The sequence below is a fragment of the Spermophilus citellus genome (assembly GCF_964194105.1).
Source record: "Spermophilus citellus genome assembly, chromosome: 8".
NCBI classification, from domain to species: domain Eukaryota; kingdom Metazoa; phylum Chordata; class Mammalia; order Rodentia; family Sciuridae; genus Spermophilus; species Spermophilus citellus.
Window position 1 is genome coordinate 126,326,685 of NC_138189.1, and position 26,863 is coordinate 126,353,547.

The 26,863-nt window shown below is 38.3% G+C and overlaps 1 protein-coding gene across 3 annotated transcripts in view; it reads left to right on the forward strand.

The window, feature by feature from the left end:
• The window catches only part of DCHS2 (dachsous cadherin-related 2), a 258,106-nt gene that overhangs the window by 71,726 nt on the left and 159,517 nt on the right, over positions 1 to 26,863 (forward strand). The window lies entirely within an intron of this gene.

Genomic DNA, 26,863 nt, shown 5'->3' on the forward strand with positions numbered 1-26,863 from the left:
TATTGAAATATGAAACAAAAATATATGTCCATGCTTAAAATGAATATTTGCCTGGCTGGGGATGTGGCTCAAGCGGTAGCGCGCTTGCCTGGCATGCGTGTGGCCCGGGTTCAATCCTCAGCACCACATACAAACAAAGATGTTGTGTCTGCCGAAAACTGAAAAATAAATATTGAAATTCTCTCTCTCTCTCTCTCTCTCTCTCTCTCTCTCAAAAAAAAAAAATTTAAAAATGGTGACTGGAGTTGAAGCCCTAGGCTTATTGCACATTGGTCCTGGGAATCAGGAAGTGATGTCCACAAGTTCAACTCCCACAGGAGAAGAGAACTGAGGTCCAGTGGCTCCCAGTATTTAGATAGAACCAGGTGACTAAACACTGAACCAGGATTCCTGTGGATTTTGAGGCTAGAATATTATATCCCTCTGTCCTCATTAGAAAGGAGACCTGAAATGCCATTTTCAGTCCTGGAAGAGATTTAGCATTGTCTACATAGAAAAATCCAAGAAAATATATCAAATACATAGTAGATTATTTCTTTGTTCTATACAGTATTAACATAGAAACTCAGAATCATTTTTATATCCCAATAATAAGCAATGGAAACAAAAATAAACAATGAGAAAATATAAGAGTACCTAACTAGAAATTTAGCTAACAAAAGATGTCATATATATATGAAAAGTACAAATCAGTACTGAATGATTTAGCTGTATGTTAAATAAGCGTCACTGCTTTAAAATATATTCAGAAAATGTGATTCTCCCACACCTGAATTGCAACTTGAATATTCTGTCTTTTCTGATTACTATAAATTAATATTCCTTATATTCTATTTAAGTCATGCTGAGTCTTATTTCAGTAAATAGGATCCCAAGTCCTCGGCAATTGCAAAACCTCAGGATTTAGTTTAGAGTTAAATATTTCCCTGCACATCATTGTAGTTCTGTTCAGTTTTTCTCAATATTGTGAAGATGTTAATGTTGCTTTATGTTGACCTGTAGACTCAATACGATCCCAATAAAAATCACAGCAGGTTTTTTGTTTTGTTTTGGTAGAATCTGACAAGCTGATTCTAAAGTACCTATGAACATGTATAGAGTTAAGAATAACTAGGCACTTAGAAGAACAAGGTGAGGAGATTTGAGCTACCAGGTAAGAAGAAGAAGAATACAAGCATAATAATGAAGACAGTGCATTGCTGGAGGAGGATAGGCCGATCAATCAATGGAACAGAAGGGCGCTCAAGCAGACTTGTACATGTAGATGCTTGATTTATTTCTGAAATGTCACTGCAGAGCCACAGGGCAAGATAGTTTTTTTTCAATAAATGTGCTGGGATAATTGGAAATTTAGAGAGAAAAAGTAAAATGGAATCCCCAAACGTAGATGTACTAAATGATCCTGAAATTGAATCTCTATAATTCATTAGATGACGTGAGGGACAGACACATTCTTTGAGAATATTGATAGATGCTAGGCCACACAGCTGATGTTCAGGTTTTAAAATGTATGTCATTCAGACTTTTCTGGGAAAATAAGTTCAAGAATTCTGCAGCACCATCTCTCCTACGAAAGAATTGGGGGATTCATCTCTATGTTGCTTCAGGGAGGATCCTAATTTTATTCTGCCTGGGATCTCCATTTGTCTGACCAGAACCCTAAGGGATTCGGAGGCAAACTCACATTCCTGGAGAGAGCTTTTGGATTCCTGACACCCCTGAGGCTTGAAACAAATGTCTTTTGCTAGTTATCTTTTTTCATCTTAGCCTGTCATGAGTTCCTAGGTGAATTCTGAAACCTCTTCATGACTTTAGGGGATGTCCTAGTATTTCAATGGCATGAATGTGGCTGGCTTCAAACAGAACATTTTGTAAACTGACATGATAACAGGTTTTAGATTCACATTTGAATCATATGCATGTGTGCTCTGCCATGTTTTAAATTTATGGAATATTTAATATATATGCCTCTTGCCTCTTCAGCTAGATTCCTAAGTGCTCACAATGACAGAAATCATGACTTAATTAAGGGACACCTACACCGCCATTGCCATCACCCCTGACATTTGTACTTACTGTGTGTCAAGTCCTGTGGCCAGCACTTTACAAATAATTAATGCATTCCCACAACACACCATAACATGGGTTACTGTTAGGACCTCTATTTTGCACATGTAGAAATTGAGCCACCAGGTGTCAATGATTTACTCAAGATAGTCAGCTAGAAAGGAGCAGAGCTAAGGGCCAAACTCAGAGGAGTCCCATTTCAGATTCCTGGCTATTCACTACTGTTTAATGTTTCTTAATACATACAAAAGAAATTGATTACAGAAAAGAAGTTTTGAAGTTCTGTGGCAATGGAATCTAACCCTTATGGAATCCATAGATTCTATGGCACTTTTTTTCCTATTTAAACTCATTCCCTCTTACATTATCTTAGCAATTGCATATTTTTTAGTGCTTAAAATTGGCCTTCTCTTTTTATTTTTCACTGTTGTCATGTTTTGCATGACTTATAAAAAGTTTCTTGGTAGGATATTGGATAGTTATAAAAATTTGTCCAAAACCTAGAAAACTAGGAGTAGAGGCAGAAACCTGGGGAGCTGGGTCACGTTGCGGAACTGACCTGGGAAATCTGCTGCTGATAAGGCTGAATTCTAAGCTACCCCTTGTCTTTGTTTCACTGGCTCAAAAATTTAAGTTTTCTTGTAGAAACATCTGTTTGGCCAAGCCTAGGACACCTGTCTCTGCTCTCTCTCTGCCAAGAGTGAGGAGAGGGAGTAACTGGCCTCTTGTAGTGAGAAGTAGAATTTGGCTTCCCATCAAGCCCACTCTGAAGTCTTCCCCACAGAGAGAAGGGGAGAAGCTAAACAGCCAGAAAGTGATCAGGAGTCATTACATTTCTTTTATTTGTTATCATGTGTCCGTCTCACCGTTCCATTCTGCCTACTGAAAATGGTGGGCTAGACACTCACATTCCATACTAGGAAATAGGAGAGTTGTATGCATAGGCCAGATTAAGGCCATTAATTAATGGTCCTTTATGCAGGAAACAGGTGATCCGGTTCATGTTGTGTTGCCAGATTGTGCTCTGTTTTAAAGATGTTCCTGTATGTTCTGAGCCAGAATCAAATGTTCTGCTAGAACACAAACTTAATTTCATTGATTTTTTTTTCACTTTAAACTTACCCCCTCTTTTGACATCTCTAAGTCTTTACATAATATTGTCTGTTAACCCACATTTCTTTTATTTCCTTTGATCTCAATATCCAGATATTTAGAAAGTCTTAGCAGTTACATATTTTTTTAATGTTTAAAATTGGCCCTCTATTTTTATTTTCACTCTTGTTATTTTTTGCTTGGCTTACTTTGTACCTAACTGGATGTCCTACCTCCAGTTGGTCCCTCTTCCAGCTTGCCTTTCCTATTATTACTGAATTACGTTAATCTGAAGCACATTTCTAGTTCTATTACTCTCATGCTCCATTTGATTTAATGGCTATAGCCTTCCGAATTTGAGTTTGAAGCATCACTTCAGAAGGCCCTAATTCTCCAACCTAACTTCCCATTTGCCAACTACTAAACACTTCTCTCCAGCCAAACTATGAATATATTCTATATGTTGACTGTGATCGACTGTCTTCTACTATATGTTTTATTCCAGAAATCCTAAGTGGAAAGGTTTTTGTCTTTTCTTTTTACAGCTGAGGAGAACATTGATGTCATGGTCTCTCCAGAGATCCCTGATAGTGAGAGAGCCGAGTTCCAAGCCCCATATGGGAGGTCTTTAGTCTTTGGTCTTTCATGTACACTGGATTACCTTTTTGCTTCTGTTTTTTTTTTTCTCCAATTCTCTCTATGAAATTCCCTTTCCCTTTATTTATATGTGACTAAATTTTTCTTATCTTCTAAGATTTCTAAAACCTGACTCAGCTGTCACCTTCTCAGTTAGCCATTCTTGAATCATGGTAGCTTGGAGGGACGTCTACCTCCTCTGATTTCCTATGGCATGCTATTTTTTTTTTTTTTTTTGGTTCTTTACATACAAGGCTTGTGAGGAGCCATAAGATAACCTGCAGTTTATTCCTTGACATTAGCTAGAATCATCACTGATAAATGGAATTTTCTCTGATTTAAAGAATGTATCTGTTACTGCGGTCATCAACTAAGGGCAACATTTCTCTGTCAGATGTTTACTACTACCTCTCACTATCTGCCATTAAAAAAATAGTTACCTCCAAGTGAGACAGGTGGGTATGTATTTAGATGAGATAAGATAAAACAGAACTTTCTCTTGCTTGATTGTCATACAAGGACTTGGGTAGTCCCAAAGTGAAGTGGAAGCGGAGATAAGGATAGGGAGTTGGGGGACCAGGCTGAGGTCCCAGGAAAAGCTTGACATCTAATTCTGCTTTAGGCAGGCTACACATTAATCCTGAGAAAAATGGCAGAGGCCAAGAGGTCAACCAAGGAAGGAAACTAAACCAGGGTAAGGGCAGGCAATCAGAGAAAGGTCGAGGTGTCCATCCAGAACTGACCCCAAGGTGTTCAAGTCTAAAGGAGCAGCAGGGTAGCACCTACAGAATGTTTTACTAGTGCTCAAGTTTGGATCTGGAACCTCTCCCAAAGGCCCATGTGTTTAAGGCTTGATCCCTAGTTTGTGGGTGCTATTGGGAGACGGCAGAAGATTCAGGAGGTGGAGCCTAATGGAAGGAAGTTAGGTCTTCAGGGTAATGCCCTTGAAGGAGATATTGGGAACCTCAGTCTCTTCTCTGTCCCTTTGCTTCCCAGCTACCATGAGGCAAATAGGCCTCTCATGTCATGCGCTCCCACCATAGTGTATTGTACCATTCAGCAGCCCCAAAGCCACATGGCCTAGTGACCATAGACTGATACCTCTGAAGCCATATGCCAAAATTAAACCTTTCTTCCCTTTAAGTTGATTATCTAAAGTATTTTGTCACAGTGATGGAAAGCTGACTAACACAAGCAGTAAAATGGAGTGTGATACTGACGATTATCTCAGTTTTTGCTCAGGTCTACAATAGCTTTCAGAGTGTGGGTGGGCCCAGCAGGAAGCCATTAGACACACTTAGCTAGGGTGAGGGCTCTGTGATATGTAGATTGAGAAGCTGATGACAGTATTACTTTCAAAAAGCTCTGTTTAAAAATCAGCTATGGTTCACTTAAGCACTGTGGCTTTGTGAGTGACCTCACAGCCATGTGTTTAGCTTTAGTTAAATGGACCCTCATGAATCTGACATGCAGTTTTTGTTATATAATATGGAGATCCAATGAAATGGAAATTCTGTCTCTGATATGTGTTAAAATGCTAAATTCTCCAAAAAAAATCTCATTGCCTTGTCAGCTTTAGGACTCCAGTTTGAATGATGAAGGGGACTGGCTAATTGGCATTTGACTTCTATTTGAGTAGTAATTTTGTATTCCTTCTAGAAGCTTTTCAGCAATATTTGGAAAGGCAAGTGATCTAGTAGATTAAATCATTCTATCTGAAAGAAATGCACTTAGCTTAGACATTTAACTTAGCTAGAAATTTTATTCATAGAGAAGAGTGCTCCACTTGAGGATCTGGGGATAACTGGGATGCTATTTCCAAGCATTCTTACCATACAGGTGTATCACAACCTACTGGTTCCTCAACTGGTGCTAGAACCTTGAAAAATAGTTTGTCCCTTCATTCAGCTGTGACTTTGGAATGACTTTGATGATAAATCTCTGTACTGAAGGGACAGAACCTACCAGGCCCTGCTTCACAGCCACAGTGAATAATTGCTGTCACCTGTTATTTGGCCGTGATCCCTCAATCCAGTGATACTGTTTATCTGCTGCTGTCAAGGTGTGCTTATCGGGAATCTGCTTTCTGAGCACAGACTTCCCTCTTGGTTGAAAAAGATGTTAATTAAAAAAGAAATAGAGCTGCCAGAAGTGAATTATTGAGTTCCATGGTTATCTTTGGACTCTGTACCCGTTATAGATGTCATTATTGTGGGGGGGACGGGAGGCTCTGCAGCCAGAGTCCTACAGATAACATTTCCTTGCAAGAGCACACAGCATTTGCAGGTAACATTATCTGTATCTGAAACGGGGAGGGCTTGAATGAAGATTAACTTCCCCTTTTCTGTTGCACCTCTGATTTGAAGTAAAGGCTTACCTTTAGGTACATAGACCTAACTAATTTCCTGAGACCCTATAAGGTTTCTGACAAGTTGCCGTTTTCAAAATCTCTTGTGTCCTTGCTCATATATTTCTTCACAGTGTGCCTTTGTGCTGTTTAACTCTGAAATCCAAGAGATTCGAGTTTGATTTAGTAATTCAATTTAATGTCGGCATGATTCATTTTCTCAGACGAGAATTCATTGTAGTTGTTTAGGTCTGTAGCTTACTTTCATCTTAATTTTCTAGTTCTTGCATGTTTTCCTCCTACCCACTGTAAATTTTCATTTTCCCCCCTCATATCCTATATTTTCTCATTTTGTTTGGCTCCTTATAATAGTTGTATAAAGACCACTGAAGCTTTTCATATTCTTTATTTAGGTAGTACACACATTTGCTTGGAATGTTAAGAAGCTTTTTGGGGTTCTTTTTAAATGTTGTTTACATTCAACTAAATGACTTACTTCTAATTATATCCCCAGATTATAGTTGTTTAGGATTCGATCTTCTCTTTCCTCTTCTTGAATTCTTTGATTCTCAAAGCATCTTGCGTTTGCTTACTGTTGCAGCCCAATTTTTGGTTGCTTATATCCACAAGCCAGACGAAGGAGGCAGCAGTGGAGGCTCCTCATATCTGAAAGTTGTTTGCACATTGACCAAGTAACAAGTATTCAAAAAGTATTTGCTAAGCTCCTACTATGTGCATCTTAAGTGTGACAATTTACCCAAAATCATTTGAAAAAATATATATGTGTGTGTGTGTGTGTGTATATACACACACACACACACACACACACACACACACACACTTAACATCAGGCTCAAAGAAGTTAAAGTGTGATTTTTTTAACTCCTCATTGCTGCAATTGTGGTCCCTGGACCAACAGCTTCAACATCACCTGAGGAGCTTCAGACCCCATCTGAGATTTACTAAATAGAAATTTGCATTTTACCAAGATCCCCACGTGATTTGTGTGCACTTAACATTTAAGAAAAGTATACAGAATTGTATAATATTATTTATGGATGCATTAGATTTTAATTATTTTCTAATGATGGCTGAAATGTTTAAATATAGATTATAGGATGAGTTTTGGGATCTTTGTGATCAGAAGCAATTCAATTGAATTCCTAGCCTTCAATTCTGGAGTAACATAATGCAAGGGCTCTGAGCCAAGTTCTCTTTTTTTGATTTGTTAGCAGTTCAACAAATCACTTTTGAACACCTCTCTGCGTAATGTAGGAAAGAATGAGACATGGTTCCTGGGTTTGTGAAAACTGCATGTTAGCAGGAGAGACAACCAATTATTCAACTATTAAAAATGCCTTGGGGGCCATAAAAAGAAATGAAGGACTGACATGCTGCAACATTGGTGAAATCTGGAAATGTTATGCTCAGAGAAAGAAGCATGTGATGTCATAAAAGACTGCATCTTATAAGATTCCTTTCATATGAAGAGTCCAGAATAGGGTAATCCATAGAGACAAAAGTAGTCTCATATCGGCTGAGGACTGGCAGAGAGACAGGAGGATAGGGTGGTGATGGCAAAATATAAGATGATGAAAAGATTCTGAAATTGTGGTGATGGTTGTACATATCTGCTGGAGTCCATTGGATTATGTATTTAAGTGGGCAAATCTTATGTAGGTTAATGACATCTTGATAAAGCTGTTGAAATTATCTTGATAGGAATATGGAGAAGTACTGTAAGGTGCTATGAGTGTTTGTAATGGAGGCTTCAGATCTGGACAGGGAAATCGTCTTTGGATGTCCCTTCAGCCAGGCTTGGGTGAATGTGTGGGAGTGACCAGGGCAAGGGAAATGAGTATGCAGAACATTCCAGGCACAGTGGATGGCATTGCTTGGGGTCAATGGCAGAAAGTACAGGAAGCATCTGAAGATTTGACAGGTGAAGGTAGATCGGAGGGAGGAATGTCATGAGGGAGCCTGTGAGATGACAGGGCTCAGGTCACTGGGGATCTATAAGACTTTGATGTTTATACTGAAATAATAGAAAACTGCTAAAGAGCTTTATTGAATGGGTCTGATTATTTTCTAGATCACTCTCTTACATTTGGCAGAGAGTGGATGGTAGGAAACCATGATTGGAGACTGGGAGACCTTTGGACTCACACAGATGTCGTGATGGAGAGAATGGCAGATGTTTTAGGATGCATTTTGAATGTAAGACCTATAGAACTTGCTTGGGGAGTGGGTGACTGGGTAAAGACAAGGGTGAATCAGGGGTGACTCTTAGGCTTTTGACTTGTACATCTTGATGAGTCGACATTTTGAGTTGGAGGGACCTGTGGCCACTCAAGTGGAGATGCAGAAGAGGACTAGCGCTCAAATGAGTATTCTGAGCATTTGTTAAAACTGAAAAGTTGTCATAATGTGGGAGGTAATTGAGGTGATGGGAAAATCAAAATAGCTTAAATAATGAGCATAGTTTGAGAAGAGTTGAGGTCAAAGGCCTAGCTCCTTAGAACACCAGCATTTAAAAACTGAATAGAGAAGGATTTGTCAGCCTAGGAGACTGAGGAAGGACATCCAGAGAAGGAGGAAACCCCTGAGTTTGGTTCAGTGAAATCAGGAGGGGAGAAGGAATCATAAGTAAAAGAGTGGTGAGCTTCGTCGGGTGACATCAAAAGAATAAGTAAAATGAACACTGAAGATGTTTGTTGGATTTAGAATATGGAAGCTATTTGTGACTTTACCAAGAAATATGGGATTGTAAACCAGACTGAAAGAGATTAGAGAGAAATGAGAAGTAAGGAAATAGAAAGACACAGCGTGGAAACTGTCTTAATTTACTTACAATAGGGTGGAGAGACAAAGGCTGTGATTGGAAGAGAAAATGGGTGCAAGGTTGTGTTTTTAGTTTGTATGTATATCTATAATGAACTAATTAAAAAAAACTATAAATAAATAAAATAAAGACCAATAGAATAGAGGAAAAGAAATGGGAGAGAGGAGAGGAGGGCAGGGGAGATACTGGGGACTGAATTGGAGTAAATTATATTCCATTCTATATGATTATGTCAAAATGAATCTCAATATTCTCTATAACTATAATTCACTTAATAAAAATTTTGGGAAAAATCAGACTTAAGCATATTTAAACACAGATGAGAATGGTTTAGCAGAGAGGGGAAATTCTTAAAGGGGAAAGATGTGATTCTTTTATAAAGTATGGATGCTTGTTTTATATTATTAATGTTTTCTGAGTTTTCACTTTATGCCAGGCATAAGTTGCTGAATGGTGTATATTAAACCTGTTGGCAGTGGATATGATTTTTGGGTTACTTTTTCCAATAACAGTAGCATATACGTTATATATAGTAGTAATTACCATGTAGCTGGTAGGCATTGATAAGGGTTAGATTGAGTAAGTACCTATCATCCACTAATGTCGAAAGAGTATCTTAATTTCTATAGCTACTACAATACTAGTTGATATCTAAAATTGACCATCATGCCTTACCATCTTGCAGGGCATTTTAGGTGTCAACTTGACTGGGTTAAGGAATACTCAGATAGCTGTGAAAATGATTTTTGAAGATTTCTGTGAGAGTGTTTCTGGTAGAAATTGGCATTTGTATCAATGCACTGCATAAAGAGAATCCTCCCTCACACAATTTGGACAGTCACCATTCAATCAGCTGAGGGCCCATATAGAACAAAAAGGCAGAAGAAAGGCAAATTCACTCTCTCTTATGGAGCTAGAACACACACCTTCTCCTGCCCCTTGGACCTCTGAACTCCAAGTTTTCTGACCTTTGCACACTGGGATATACCAGCAACCCCTCATCATCTACCTCCCACCCCAGATTCTCAAGCCTATGACCTTGGACTGAAGGTCACACCATCATTTTCCCTGGTCTTGAGGCTTTTGAACTTGTACTGAGCTATGCAACTGGCTTCCCTGATTCTCCTCCTTCCAGATGGCGTATTGTGGGACTGCTCAGTCTCCATAATCACCAATTCCCATAAGAATGCCCCTCTCATCTAGTTTGTCTCTCTCTATCCAATTGGTTCTGTTTCTCTGGAGAACCTTGGCTAGTATAGTATATATACTGAAATTATTAAGATTCCCAGCTTCCCTCTTCCATTGGTCTCCAAGGACTCAATATATCCTCAAAGCAAATAATTAGAAGATTAGTCTCTGGAAGTAAGTGAACAGCTGGGCCTCTTATTCCCTGCCCCCACCTCTTCTTTCCATCTGGTCCATAGCCCATTGAATCTACCTCTAAATATATATCTAATTTGCTCTATTCTCTCAGCCCCCATGACTATCATTAGAAGCCTTCACTATTTCTCACTTGCGTCAATTTAACAATCTCCCAACCCATCTGATTGCCTTCCAAATCATCATTCCACTGATGGCAAAGAGAAAGAATGTTCTAAATGCAAACGGGGTGCCACTTCTAGTTTAAAAGACTTTCAGGATGCATTTGGATCCTGAATCAACTCCCTATATACACCCAGCCTCACCTGCCATCTCCCCCTCCACTCTATGGTCACTCATCCCCAGTATTGCCCACTCATTCTCTCTTCTCTTGTTTGCTTGCTTTCCCCCAACACCCTTTTTGAGACTTAGTTCTAGCACTTTCCTAAGCACTTCCTCTCCTAAACACTTTCCTCAACATCTCCAGACTGAGCCAGGAGCTCCCAGTCCTCTGTGTGCCTGCAGTGTCCTGCATAGTCTTCCTCAGGACATATATCACTTCTTAACTGATGCTTCTCAATTTCCCACCTGGCAGAATATGTTCAAGTTCTTTATAAATTTTGAAGAAACAATTTGACACCCAAGTAAGTGAAAACCCTACTTACTATGATCTATGTTCGATAGAAACAAAATATTTTTTGCACTGACTTAATATAATCCAAATTATCTAGGAATAAAATTACCAAGTAAGTCAAGGGAAGATTATACTTTGTTTTATTTGCAACTTTGTCATTTTGCAAAATGCATTACCAATGGCAGCACAGCCTGGTAAATAGAGTCACCACCTCAGGAGGCCCATATTAATCTGCATTTGTAGCTTCTGTGTGCTCAGCGATGATGTATGTGTACACTTGCATATATGCTTATTTAGCCCTTGTTTTTAAATGGCAAATGTGAAACATTCGCTCATGTGCAGCACTCATGCTGATTCTCTGTGAGTATGTCTTTATTTAGTCTTCATTTCAAATCATAAAATATGTACAAAAGCATAATGAATGGTGTCTTTCTTGTAATTCCAAACCCATTCATTAGAATTTTGTGCAAATACCTACCTCATTGTGTTTTCTATTATAGTCATACCTAAACAATTATGTATGGAAATACATGCTCTTATAAATTACTTTCCTTTTATTTCACCCTTACATTGCAGCTAGGACATTATATGGATTTTTACAAAGGAAATGCATATCAGGATAGAAGAGGAGATATTATTAAATGCTTAGCTTAAAAGGGTATAGATTTGAAAGGGGGAAATGACTGGTGTTTACTGTCAACTGTTTTGTCGGGTACTGGGGGATTAAATCCATGGGCACATAACCACTGAGCCACATCTGCAGCCTTTTTTTTTTTTTTTGATCTGTTCTCAATAATGTTCTTGCATAAATCTGGTTTCATGTTTTCGACTTTACTTTTTTTCTTTTTAATTTTTAAAATTTGTTCTAATTAGTTATACATGACAGCAGAATGCATTTTGTCACATCGTACATAAATGGAGTATAACTTCTCATTCTTCTGGTCGTACATAATGTAAAAACACACCAGTCATGTAATCATATATGCACACAGGGTAATAATGTCCAATTCATTCTACTGTCGTCCCTACCCCCAGATCCCCTCTACCCCACTCTCTAGTCCAAAGTAGTTCTATTCTTCCCTAACCCTTCCCCCTTTTGTGAATTGGCATCTGCCTATCAGAGAAAACATTCTGTCTTTGGTTTTTTACTTCAGATAGAGCATTTGTCTCCAGGATATATAAAGAACTTAAAAAGCTTAAAACCAAAAAAACAAATAACCCAATCAATGAATGTGCTAAGTAATTGAACAGACACTTCACAGAAGAAGAAATATGATTGGCCAATAAATATATGAAAAATGTTCAATATCTCTAGAAATTCAAGAAATGCAAATCAAAACTACTCTAAGATTTCATCTCACTGCAGTCAGAATGGCAATTATCAAAAATACAAGCAACAACAAATGTTGGAGAGGATATGGGAAAAAAGGTACACTCATACATTGCTAGTGGAACTGCAAATTGGTGCAACCATTATGAAAAACAGTATGGAGATTCCTCAGAAAACTTGGAATGGACTCACCATTTGACCCAGCTATTCCACTCGTCAGTATACACCCAATGGACTTAAAACCAGTGAAATTATAGCATTTGCAGGTAAATGGATGGGGCTGGAGAATATCATGCTAAGTGAAAAAAGCCAATCCCAGCTCTTTTTTGTATCTTATTTAGAGTCAGGGTCTCACTGAGTTGCTTAGGGCCTAACTAAGCTGCTGAGGCTGGCTTTGAGTTCACAATCCTCCTGCCTCTGCTGGGGTTACAAGCATGTGCCACTGCACCTGGTTTACTGTCAACTTTTTATAGAAAATCCATAGGCTCTTATTCCATCACTTTGATTTTTCTAAAATAATTGTGTGTGTGTGTGTGTGTGTGTTGCTGGGGATTGAGCCAGGGCCTGTGTATGCAAGGCAAGCACTCTACCACCTGAGCTATATCCCCTGCCCTAAAATAAATATTTTTAATAAATACTTTTAAATTCCTTTGCCATGTTCTTTCTTATTTTAGCTGCAGCAGTATGATAGTTATGATTTGTTAGCAATGGAAAAGTAAAAGAGAGTCTAAGGAATGGATTAAAGGCACTGTCAGCTTGGGGAGCCATGTCAGGAGGTTTCTGCCATTTGCAAAGTATTGTGCTGTTCCGAATTAGACACCTACTGTTCTGGGCACTGACACCTGCCTTTAGTCGTTGATACACCAGTGGCATGTGCCCAACTTTGGGCACATCATTAGGATTTTCTGAGCCTCTATTTCTACATGTGCAAAGTGAAAGGGACACATTTGATTTTTTTTGGTGGTTTCTCCATTTGTTCTGCTATGTCCCTGGAAGAACATCATGAAATACAGATGCATTTAAAACTATCCTATTCTACTACCAGAAAATTTGACCATATTATATAAATGTAACAAAAATAAAAACACTCTTCCATGGAGAAGGCAGTCCTAATAAGTCAGAATGATGAGGTGCCTTTCTCCGCAGATATCTTTCAGCAATTGCCCACTTTTTCTGTCACCCACTGGTGCTTGTTGTCAGGTAAGCAATGCTGAAATAGTCAGGAAAACTATTGCAAAAGAAAAGCTAAGAAATCAAGAAAATTCTATTATTTTGCTTTCTGAATATTGAGAAAACAGCATGTAATTCTGTTCTAGTGGTGTAGTAGAGAAAGAAATTTGTAAGTTTAGTTAATAATTAAGGCAGTTTCTATTAAGAGAGTTTTGTTTTGTTTGTTTGTTTTCTTTTCCAGATGTTCCTATACTGATTCTCAAAACACCAGAACAATTTTTTTTTAAAATTTTTCTCTTCTTCCTCCTCTTACCTTTCCCCCCCTTTCCCTCCTCCTTTTACCCAAGACATAGTAAGATTGTTAGATTTAATAAATAAATATATGGGATTTCCAGTTAAATTTGAACTTCAGATAAACAGTGAATAGTTTTGGTTTAGCTTTTTGAATATAAGTATTTTTTCCAAGTAGTGCATGCAGCAATCTGATTTCTAGTACAGTTCATGTGAACCAGTTCATTAATGTTTGTGGGTTTTTCTTGTTTGAGGTCCAAAAATATCATAAGGGCCCTCCTCTGAAAGCTGCCTTTAAGGAGGGACCCCAGTTGCTCTTAGGGAGTTAATTCAAATAACTGCTAAGAACTCAGTACTTTGCTTGGATGTAAATGATTCTTGAATTTGGTCAAGGGAGTCTAGTAAGGGCTACTAATCCTGAACATTAAACTGTCAAAAAAAAAAAAAAGTGCTCACAGTGCACCTGGGAGTCTACAAACTAATCAGGAATGAAGGACTGAGTCCTGCTGTCCCCCTGAGGAGCCACACACTGGGGACTGGTGTGCACTGGTGACAGAAGGTCTTGCAGTGATTGTGATCTGTGTGTCATTTGAGTGGCATTTAACAGAGGGAGCCCCCACCATAGCCACTGGTTTTAGTTCAAACTGGCCTTAAAACAGCTCCAGTCTGAGTCTGCACTCGGAGCAGCTGGGTTCGTGTTTTGCTAGGGCAGGAGTGACCGACCAGGACAGATGGAGTTGGCGTTTGACAAGGAAGGAGCGATTTGGTGTTAGTTTTGGCCTTGGAGTGTAAAAACATCTGGGAAATAAAATGAGTGAGGCTAACTGGAAACGTGAATCTTTGCCAAGACTGTGGAAGAAAGGTGCAGAAGAGAAACCGTATTGTTAATCTCGGGGAAGGGGCCTTATTTAGAAGCATTTAATAAGTGAGCGTTTCCCTCAGTTCCCTTTTCTGTGGTTCTGATCTGGCTGCTTAGGAAAGCGGGTCAGGCCAAGCTGTGGTCCCCCAGGATACCAAGAGGCTGAGCCAGAAACCTGCTGCTCAAGACAGGACATCTGATGGCCCTGCTGGGGGACAGTTACCAGGAGCGTCTGGAGGATCCGATGGCAGAATGGGGAAAACACAATAACAGGACTCCAAGAGTGTGAAGTCCTGGACAGAAAGAAGAATCATTCTTCATCCCTGGGGGATAGCATCAGAGTACTGAAGGAAGAGAAAAAGAGAGCTGTCGGGTAAACACGGCCTCCCTGCCAGTTGGTCAGCTGTTCCTGACCCTGGGAGGGCAGGCACTGAGAGGTCAGCAGTGTCCCTCTGGCAGGAAATAAAAAACCAGGTAGATGCAGCTGTGCAGTGTTCCTGGTGGTCATCATCCTCCACTGATTCTATCGTGGACCCTTCTTTCATGCTGTGCCCTTCTCTGAATCTCATCTCTTCCTTTGCCCAAACAGAACCCTCTGTCTCCTCAAAGCTGACCCCACCCATTCCAGTTAGTAGTTCCTCTTTTCCTTGTGCTCATCTCAGTTCTAAAACATCAGCCTTCAGATCTCTCAGACTGAATACTCTACTAATAACATTTGGTTACTCATTGCTAGTGTATGTTTATTTCTTTATAATCAGTCTCCAAGGATTATGTACATCCATGTATGCATGCAAATATAAATAAAAATAAACACAAAATGTAAAATTATGAATGAGAAATATAGATATTAAATATAAGATGAATCTATTTAAAACAGAAAAGTGGAAGAAGTAAAATAAATGAGTAAAGTAAGTTTATGTTTTCTTATCACAACTTCATCTAGCCTGTTGTTTTGGACAAATTTTTGAGTGTATCTGCCATCCCTGCTGGGCAAGTACTGACCCCTGGCTACACCTTGGCCTGAATCCCATGTCATAGTCATGGCCCTCACTGACCTCCCTGCTCTTCCTGCCTTTCTTATTGACACGGGACTTGGAGAGACCACCATTCTAGTTCTCCAACCCAGGATCAGACATACTTAAGGATCTTTGCTAAAAGCACTGACTTTGGGGGTTATCCCTGTAGCAGGAATGGGTGATACAATCCTGAATATATCTTTTTTTTTTATTGGTTGTTCACAACATTACAAAGCTCTTGACATATCATATTTCATACATTAGATGCTGCCTCTTGTTGCTTCTCAGAGCAAGGAAGGAATCTATCAAATTCTAGGCCATTCAAGTGCTGAACTTAATTTTTAGGCATCCATATAAGAAAAATCCCGTTCCTCTCCTCTGATCTTTGTGGGTATTAAGTGATACTGGGGTGGCATTACCAGAAACAGTGAATCTCTGGGGACTGGGAAATCTGTAATTCTAAGAAACCTGCTAATGGGGAGGAAGTTAGGATATTTTGTTGCAAGTGAATCGTGAACTCCAATCAAAAGTTTGTGCAATTAGGTCTTTGTAAAAGTAAAACAAACAAAAAAAAATGCATGTGTAGGTCAGATTTGTGAAATATTTCATTAATATTTGAGGGAGAGGATTAGAAATTAATCTTACTAAATGACCGAAAGAAAATACTATCAAATTCATAAAGATACAGTTTATCTTTATGCTTGCCTTGCTATGTATTTATTTGCAAATAATATCAGTTTTATCAGGTCCCTGGTGGCCCTCTCTAGGATAACTCAATGATAATGTATTTAGCCAAAGAAAACAGCCATGTGTTAGGCAGTTGCACAGCTGCTGAAGAGGACAACATGTTAATGGGGGTGAGCCTTCTGCCACACCCTCTGAGCTCCTGTGGGAACTATAGCCCCAACTTCACCCTGTTAGCAGCTGTCAGGGAAGGCAAGGCTTTCCCTTGTCGAATTGCTACATTCCCCAGTGGCAGAACTGCCAAGGCCAATTCAGATCATTCTAAACTATTCCCTTTTCTCCGTCCCCGTTGGTTTACCCAGTAACTTACAGCATCTCATTTGGAAAAGAGATGATAAGCAAAGTCTCATTGCTGGTCTTTCTTTTGCTTTGCTTCTCTATCTTTAATACTTAAATCAATTTTTAGGCATTCATATGAGAAAGGGCCTGTCCCTCTCTCCATATTTGTGGGCATTAATATCTTAATACTTTAAAAGCATCATTTTAGGCAGGAGAAGGGGGATTTGTGGTTGGATTGCAATTCAACAGTTGGTGGTGCATTTTTGTTATGAGTAGGAAAACGAGTGTCAGGAATGCTTCTTGTATTATGGCCTAATTTTTTGGCAAGTATCATATTTCCCTTGGCCAAAGGGGGAAAAAAAAAAAGAAAGAAAGAAAGCAAGAAAGAAATGTAGCTTGGAGACGTCTTCTGGTCTTCACTTTTTATTACGTTCTCTGGGAATTTTCTGTTTTGCTTTCCCTAATGATAGAGGCTCAAATTCAGGAGGGTCATGTACAGTGTTAGGCATTTTGTGTTTTGATTTGGTTTAAAGTAATACCACAATCAAACTCTGAGTTAGTATTTTGTTCTACATCTTGAAAAAGTAGACTAGGTAACTGACCTAGTGTTTTGTAATTTTCTAAACACTTGGAGATGTCGCCCTGCATTAGAACACACACACACACACACACACACACACACACACACACTCAGAATTTATTTATTTATTCAAGAAAAGTCATTGCTTCCCCCTCTCTGGCTCTGTTCTGGAAGCTGGGGTGATGGTATGAACAAGACACAGTGCCTGTCATACAGAGCTCGTGGTTATTTGACGGGAAGCAGGGGAGAGTCCTGAATACAAAACTCAGTAAATAAAAATAAATTCATTAGATAATTTCAGATATGAAATGCAAGGAGGAAAAGAAGAGATGTGTTCATTAGGGCCTCATTGGGAAACAGAGGATGCACTCAAATTTGGATAATTTGAGAGAAATTTAACATAAGTTCTGTTTACAAAGGCCAGGCCAGGGCCAGAGTAGGGAACATCATAAATTAATGCAGTATTTTAGGGCTAGGGACAGAGCCAAACTCTAAAGTAGAGGGAACAGTTACCTGAAGGACAGGGAGGCTATTTCACAGGGGATGTGGCCTTCAATTGGGGCCCTTGGCTAGCCCTTGGGTTTCTTCAGGAAAGGAACTCCGTTCCCCATTGGCCTAGCCCACTAGAGGTCAGATGGCAAATGAACCAGATGACACAATCCACCTACACAGGTCCAACTTCTGTGGGGGACACAAGGCCTGTGAGAGAAAGGGGAGCATGTGGCTCTGGAGGAGAAGGGAGGTGTCCAGAGCCAGGGGAAATGGGATATTACTTGGAACTTACATTACCCAGTGACCTAAACTGGGTGCTGTTTCTGCCACAAAGGTGCTTTGGTTTATTTGAGGTGATCAAAAATAAATTTCTGAAAATATAATGAGCAATAGATAAAACTGGATAAAAGTAATACAAATGGCATATATCCATAATTTATTTGAGAACAGAGGAGATTGCTTCTACTTTGGAAGATGAGGAGAAATTTCATGGAGTAAGTATACTTGAATATGGGTTTAAGGAATAGGTAGAGTGTTAATTGCTAGGTAGGAAGACATCAAGGAATATAAACTGTTATGGGTCACACTGCACAGATGAGAGATGTTTTAGGACCAAGGTAGTGATTAGGTACTGTCATCCTTTTAAAACACGACTTGAAATTAAAAATAAACCTACTCTTTTCTAAACTCCCACTGAATATAGAAATGACATCTGTACTACCTCACTTTCTTCCTTCCTCCCTCTTTTCCTTCCCCCCTGTACCCATTACCTCTGTGCATTTCTTCAAACATATACGGAACATCTGCAGCTCGCATACTTGCAGTAAGTAAGCATTAATTCACTGCATCGAACAAGTCCATATTCCCCTCAGTTGGGAGTTGAGTTTCCATTTCAGTATTCCGGAGAATTTCTCTGTCATTCAACAGGGTAATAATGGGCAATACATATTGAACATTTGTCGTATGCCAGACACTAGAGACTTTGCCTTATGAAGAATGAATGAATGTTTGTATAATATGTCAAAATACACTCTACTGTTGTATATATCTAAGAAGAAGAAATAATTTTTTAAAGAAAAAGAATGAATGAAAAACTTCAGGAATTACTGAAATGATCTTCCATATTTTGGTCCCACAAAGCTGGGTTTGATTGTTTTAAAAGTGCTCATTTGCTCAAATATTAACTTGACTGAGCAATTTACTGCACTTCAAGTGTGAATGAGGTTTCAATTTTGTATAAATGATGGATGAAGAACGCTTTCTCAGGGAGAGACTCAAGGCAATTCACTGTGCATCCAGTGTTATTTTCTTTCATTTAGTGGAAGTCTTTCTTTCTCTTCCTCCTTTCTGGGATTCCAGACCTCTTAATGGCAGGGACTGAGAGAGGCAGCTAGACTCAAGAGGTGACTAGTTTGGGGTCAGTTCAAGATGATGAAGTTGATGAGGGTAAAGCATTGGTCAGTTTCTCTCCAGAGGCTATGATAAATTTGATTTTTTCATATACTCAGATGTTTCTTTAGTGGTGGGCTGTGATTTCTATTTCCCATATTTTTTTTTAAAGAGAGAGTGAGAGAGGAGAGAGAGAGAGACAGAGAGAGAGAGAGAGAGAGAGAGAGAGAGAGAGAGAGAGAGAGAGAGAGAGAATTTTTAAATTTATTTTTTAGTTCTCGGCGGACACAACATCTTTGTTGGTATGTGGTGCTGAGGATCGAACCCTGGCCGCACGCATGCCAGGCGAGCGCGCTACCGCTTGAGCCACATTCCCAGCCCTATTTCCCATATTGATAAATAAAAATTCATTTGGAAAACAGCTCTTCATAATACTTAATTAGCAATTTTGTGCTTTTCCTTTCTATTCTCTCTCTCTCTCTCTCTCTCTCTCTCTCTCTCTCTGTCTCTCTCTCTTTCACACACACACACACACACACACACACACACACACACACACACATCTCTGGGAACTGAGTTTCCCTCATAACTCCTAAATATTTTCTTTTAATTTTAGGTTAGTTTAAAGAAATAAGTTATGTATAAAATAGTGGTGGCCTATAGTGGGAAGGGTCAATATACTTTATTTTTCCTGCTTAACATATATGAATTATAGATTGGTCTCCTATGAAAGTTTTTCCTCAAGAACTGTCAACTTTCTTGGAAACAGTTTCATTTCTAGTCTTTTTAAATTTATTCATTAAACATAGCTCAAGTGCCATCATAATATTTAAAGGAGAGTAATCATTGAGCTACAAATAAGATGTTATTACTGTGATTTTAAAATGATCTGGCTGCATGTATTTCACACATGAGAGAAAATGTTTGAAATTCACATTTTTATCACTAAAACTCTGGGTATTTGAGAACTTAAAGTTGCATTAGTATTAACTTTCTCGTTTTAAAATTCCTCAGATTAATTTTGTTATCAAATACATATAGAAATGAAAGATATTGAGTAGAATCCTGGAGGGGCTGCTCATGACATGGGACATGAAGGACAAATGGTACTTGGAGTAGGTGGCAAGAACAGCAGGGAGGCCCTAGTTTCTAGAACACTCTCTTTGAGAAGGAGATGGGGAGAGAGGGGGCCAGGAAAAAGAAGAAAATGCAGGTTATAGTAATGGGGGTTGTGGACATAGATAGGCTTTTGCCTTGCTCCATCCTTAGAAAATGGTTCTCCCAGGGCTGTCACTGCAGTTTGAAGTTAAGCAGACTTAGCAAGCTCTAGTGCAGCCGTGCCCTGCCAGACCCTGGAGAAAGCCATAGGAAGCACTACACCAAAGCCTGGCGGTGGGGAGGGTCTCCAGGTTGTGTGCAGCCCCTCACTGACACAGCTGGGGATTGTCAGAGGCTCCCAGCCCTGACAGAAGAGACCAGAACCCTTGTTTTATGGTGAAAGTTGTGACTACTCCAAAACAAGTACCTGGAAGGGCAGAGCATTCCCGGTAATTAAAAAAGAAACTATAACTTCTTGTCAACCAGAAGGAGAAAAGTTTTTATTTTGACAAAGTTGAAGATATAATTCAGAGTTATCCCATTACCTCTGCCTCCATCTCATGCCTAAAGCCTCTGAGTTTTTGATATCGGTGAAGCAAGTACAGGTTGATGTAAGAAATGAAAAGAGCAGCCTTGCATAGCAAAGGAATGGAGTCCAGATAGCAGACATTTTGGGCCTGGATGGTTCAGCCCCTTTTGGTCAGATTTGTAACAATTAACAAAACCCCCATGGAAGAGAAAAATCTAGAGAGATATCAATCCCAAGACCACTGAGATCCCAAATTTGAGGATTTCAGTGTGCATACTGTCTTGCCATAAGGGAATGTCTGTGACCACTTATTCTCTGACTCATTACAGACCCCAGCATGTGTGGGACAGCCTCAGGACTACCCAGCTCTTTGGGAGCATGGTGGCCTTTGTATTTCTTAGGGGTTTTGATATCCAGCTGCATTCACAAGAGAAAGGATCGGGTGCACCTGGCAACTTTTGTCTTTTGTCAGAGATGAGGCCCCAGAGGAGAGGAAGATTGGAACCGGATGCTGACTACTTCCTTTCCAAGATAGTCACTCATATCTCAGCTCCAAGATTTGTTAGAAGGAACTTTGGTGTATGCAGTCAGATGCAGTTGGGAAATGGGCAATATTGTCCAACACAATAGCAAAAGAAGAAAGGAAGGAGAGATCTGTGCTGCAGACCAGAAGAGATTTTCTTTCCATAAGCAAATATAACATATAACTCCTTTGGGAGAAAACTATGTAATAGATTTGTCTGGATTCCAAAAACTTTTCTTGGAGCAAGATATAATGAAAGAGAGGAATCTAGTCATCAACATTCCAGTGTGGTGTTGGTTCTCACAAGAAAAACATGAAGGGCTCTCATTTGCACCTCCTGCTACAAGAGAGTAACAGATACTGGACTTGTCCTCCCACTCTGAATGACATAAAACCAGACAGAATATACGAGACGACTACTTTCAGGTGCTGGACCTTAGACAGAGCAGGATTGCCATTCGTGAGGGAAGAGAAGCACCCATGATGAGCCCTTGGATTCAGGGTCCTTTTTTTATTGTGTCAAAGTGAAGGAGAACCCAATAGGAGTGATGATATTACTGGACTGAGAGATAGTGACTGGGCTTCACTGCTAAACTTTGTGGGTACAGAGTTGGAAAAAAGGAATTTGTCCCATGTGGGTATTTATTACGGGTCATGGCCAGAGCTGGGCTGTACATAATTCTGGCCAAGACTGAGATGCAACAGAGAATGCTGAGTATGGGGTGAGAACTGACATAGAGAAACCACAGTTCATTCACTGTCAAGAGAGATTGGCATTCAACTACAGAGGTGGGTAGAATTCACTGACCGAACAATTTGGTCTTTTTTTTTTTTAAATTTTGGTATTATAGAAAGGCAATGCCCTAGGAATAAAGACTAAGCCTTCAAATAATTATCCTAAGGATAAAACACCAACTAACTCTTTTAAAAATACAACATAATTCAGGCTATTTACAGTGTATCATATACTAAACATTTATGAGCTGGACATGGTGGTTGTGCATGCCTGTAATCCCAGCAACTTGTGAGGCTGAGGCAGGAAGGATCACAAGTTGGAGGCCAACCTCAGCAACTTAGCAAGACCCTCAGGAACTTATCAAGACCTTATCTCAAAATAAAATTTAAAAGGGCAGGGCATGTAGTAGTTCAATAGTAAAGTGTCCATGGGTTCAATCTCCAGTATCTGCCCCAAAAAAGAGATATGTAAATAGGCAGGACAATGTGAGCTCTCATCAAACACTAAGAAAGAGATCCTAAGATGACATGAATTTTAGATTTAGCAGACAAGGACTTTAAAAATTGGCTATTGCAAATATGTTGAAGGACTTAAAGGAAAGGATGGTCCTACTGAAGAAAAATTTAGGAATACCAACAACAAAAAAATAAATAAAAACTATAAAAATTTTCTAAAAAAAAACCCTATAAATGAAAAGGAAAGTATCTGAAATAAAAGTCTAATCTGAAGAACAGCATAAGTAATTGATGGAACAAGTAGATAAAGATAGAAATTTGAGCCAGTCTGTCCTCCACATGACATGGCTGGCATTTTTGGAACCCTCCCTCCAATGCTTGCATCCCATACATTGTTTTCAAGAACACATGAAATGTTCAATACCACAAATCACATGCTAGGCCATTAAAAGGACTGAACATGTTTAAATTATTGAAGTCATAAACTATATTCTTTGACCACAATAGAATTAAATTAGACATTAGCAACAACAGGATTTCTAGCAAAAAGAATCAAATGTTGGAAATAAAGCAATACTATTTTAAATAATCTATCACTCAAAAAAAGAATTGAAAAGTCAATTTGGAAATATTTTGAATTTAGTAATAACAAATATATATTAAAATTTGTGGGATACAGTTGAAACAATTATTAGAGGGAAATGCATTATTTTTTATATTTATATTAGAAAAAAAGGAAGATGTAAGAAAGAGCAAGGTAGTAGATTATAGGAAGGAATTACAAAGAGAAAATTCCACAAAGAACAATAAAAATTAGAAAAATTATCATAGGAAAGTTTTTAGAAAAGATTAATTAAGTCAATAAATCCATGGGGAAAAAGTGTTCTAGAAAAAAGGAGAAAGAAAATGGATTATCAATAGCAGGGATGAAAGTGAGGATAGGGTATAGTTGCAGACCTTACATACGTTGAAAAGATATGATGCAAAATTTCTTCCAATAAATTTAATAACTTACATGAAGTGGACAAATAACCAACTTTATAAAACTGGCACAAGAAGAAAAAATTCCAATAACTCTTTATCTACTTGAGAATAGAGTTTAAAATGATTACCCATCTTTCTTCCTCAAATATCAGTCTCACATGGTTTTACTTGTGGATTCTATCAGACATTCAAGAAAGAATTAATGTCAATCTGTGTTAGACAAATTTGCATTACTGTTACAAAATACCTGAGATGATCAACTTATAAGGAGAAAAGGTTTCTTTTAGCATAGAATTATGATGGTTTTAGTCTTGTTGCTTTGGGGCCTTTGGTGATGCAGCACATCATGCATCATGGTGGGAGTGTATGATGGAGGAATCTGTTCATGTTATGGCAGCCAGGAAGTTAAAAAAGAAACAAAATAATGAAGGAGAAGGTACAGGTCCTAATATCTCCTTCAGGGATATGCTCCCAATGACCTAACTTCCTTCCATTAGACCCCACCTCTTAAAGGTTCCACTAGCTTCCAATAACTCTACAGGTTGGGGACTAAGCCTTTAATGCATGGAGGATACTTATTCAAATTGCAGCATAATCTCACACAAACTCAGAAGATACAAAACAGGGGAATGTTTCCCAGTGTCTGTTATGAGGTCAGGATAATCCTGAAAACAAAACTTGATCAAAACATTATGAGTGAATGGGTAGTTTTTCTAATTTCTCTTTCAGAAATTAGAAATGTATAGAAATGCATTTGATTGATTTTATATCCTGCCATTTTCCTGAATTCATTTATTAATTCTAGAAGTTTTCTGGTGGAGATTTTTGGATCCAGAATTATGTTGTCAGCAAGTAGTGATAGTTTGAGTTCTTCTTTTCCTATTCATATCCCGTTTATTTCTTTTATCTGTTTAATTGCTCTGGCTAGAGTTTCAAGAACAATGTTGAATAGAAGTGGTGAGAGAGGGGACCCCTGTAATATTTGGCAATCAATTTAACAAAATATGTGAATATATATATATATATTGAAAACTACAGAACACTAAAGAAATTAAAGAAGATATTTAGAAGATGGAAAGATATCCTATATTCTTGTATAGGCAGAATTAATATTGTCAAAATGACCATGCTACCCAAATAACTGTACAGATTTAATGCAATTTCAATTAAAATCCCAACAACATTTCTCATAGAAGTAGAAAAAGCAATCATGAAATTCATTGGGAAAAATAAGAGACCCACAATAGCCAAAGCAATCCTTAGCAAGAAGAGTAAAGCAGGACGCCTGACAATACAAGACCATAAACTAGACTACAGAGCTATGGTAATAAAAAGGTATAGTATTGGCACTATAGACTTGTAGACCAATGGTCTTCATCATCACCTAATCAGATTAGGCCCTGAAGTCTGTAACAAGACTCCTAAAGTGCAAGAAAAAAAGTCAAGAATTAATAAATGGGATGGATTCAAACTAAAAAGCTTCTTCTCAGCAAAGGAAACAATCAATGATATGAAGAGAGAGCTTACAAAATGAGAGAACATCTTTACTACACACATATCAGATACAGCACTAATTTCCAGTATATATAAAGAACTCAAAAAACTCAACACCAAAAGAATAAATAACTCAATCAATAAAGGGCCTAAGGAAATGAACAGTTCACAGAAGAAGATATACAATTGATCAACAAATATATGAAAAAATGTTCAACTTCACTAGTAATTAGAGAAATGTAAATCAAAACTACTCTAAAAATTCATCTCATTCCAGACAGAATGGCAATTATCAAGAATACAAGCAACAATAAAGGTTGGCGAGGATGTGAGGAAAAGGGCACACTCATACGTTGTTGGTGGGACTGCAAATTGGTGCAACCATTATGGAAAGCAGTATGGAGATGCCGTAAAAAACTTGGAATGGAACCACCATTTGACCCAGCTATCCTACTCCTTGGTCTATACCCAAAGGACTTAACATCAGCATACTATAGTGATGCAGCCACATCAATGTTTATAGCAGCTCAATTCACAATAGCTAAACTGTGGAACCCACCTGGATGCCCTTCAATAGATGAATGGATAAAGAAACTGTGGTATATACACACAATGGATATTACTCAGCATTAAAAGAGAATGAAATTATGGAATTTGCAGGTAAATGGGATGGAGTTGGAGAATATCATGCTAAGTGAAGTGAGCCAATTCCAAAAAAACAAAGGCCAGATGTTCTCCCTGGTAAGTGGACACTGATCCATAATGTGGAAGGAGGGGATGGGAAGAATGGAGCAACTTTGGACAAAGGGGAAAAAGGGGAGGGGAGGGGAGGGGACATGGTGGTACGAAAGACGGTGGAATGAGATGGACATCATTACCCTATGTACATGTATGACCCATATATGATATAATTCTGCATGTACACCACCAGAGAAATGAATAGTTGTGCTCCATTTGTGTACAATGAACCAAAATGCATTCTTCTGTCATGTATAACTAATTAGAACAAATAAAAAAATATGTTGGACAAAAGCTGACTAAAACCAGAAGAAAACATTATAAGTAAACAAAATGGTGATTCATCCGTATCTATTATAAACAAAAATCCTCACCAAAATATTAGGAAATCAAATTCAATAGTCTATGAAAGGATAATAAAATCAAGTTGGTTTATTCCAGGAATACAAGGTGATTTAATGTTAGAAAATAATGTAAATCACAAACATAACATAAAAAAGGAAAATGCATATGATTATCTAAATTAGTGCAGAAAAATCATTTTTGAAAAATCAACACTTATTCAGGCCTAAAAACCAATTATAACAAACAGCTGTCAATGAACTGGAAAAAGGATCTAGTAAGGGCATCTACAGAAAATTTAGACTTAACTTCATAATGAGTTCTTTCCTTCTGAGATAGGAAAATGGTATAAGTGATTTTTTTTCTCACCACTTCTATTGTGTAGATCTCTATCAGAACAGTAAGGCAAGGAAATGAAATGAAGTGCAAAATATTGAAAAGGATGCAATAAAATAGCCTTTATTCACAGACAAACATGATTAGTAGTGTTAAAAACCCTAAATTAAGTACTTTATCATAATTTACTAAAAAGTTAGTTTAGTAAGATATCCCAAGCAATTTTTCCTATGTATTAACAATAAAAAGTGGTCAACAAATTTAAAAAATTCAGTTTTTAGATAGCTTCAAATATAAGCTATTTAAGAATAAATTCAATAAAATGCATGTAGGACCTATACTCTGAAAATGGCAAAGCTTTTTCTGAGAGACAATGAAGAAGATCTAAATAAATGGAGAAATATATAATGCATTGGTGTACTTAATATATTTAGAATGCATCTTCTTTCCAAGTTGATCTATAGCTTGATCACAATCCCTGTCCAACATTCCTAGCAGGCT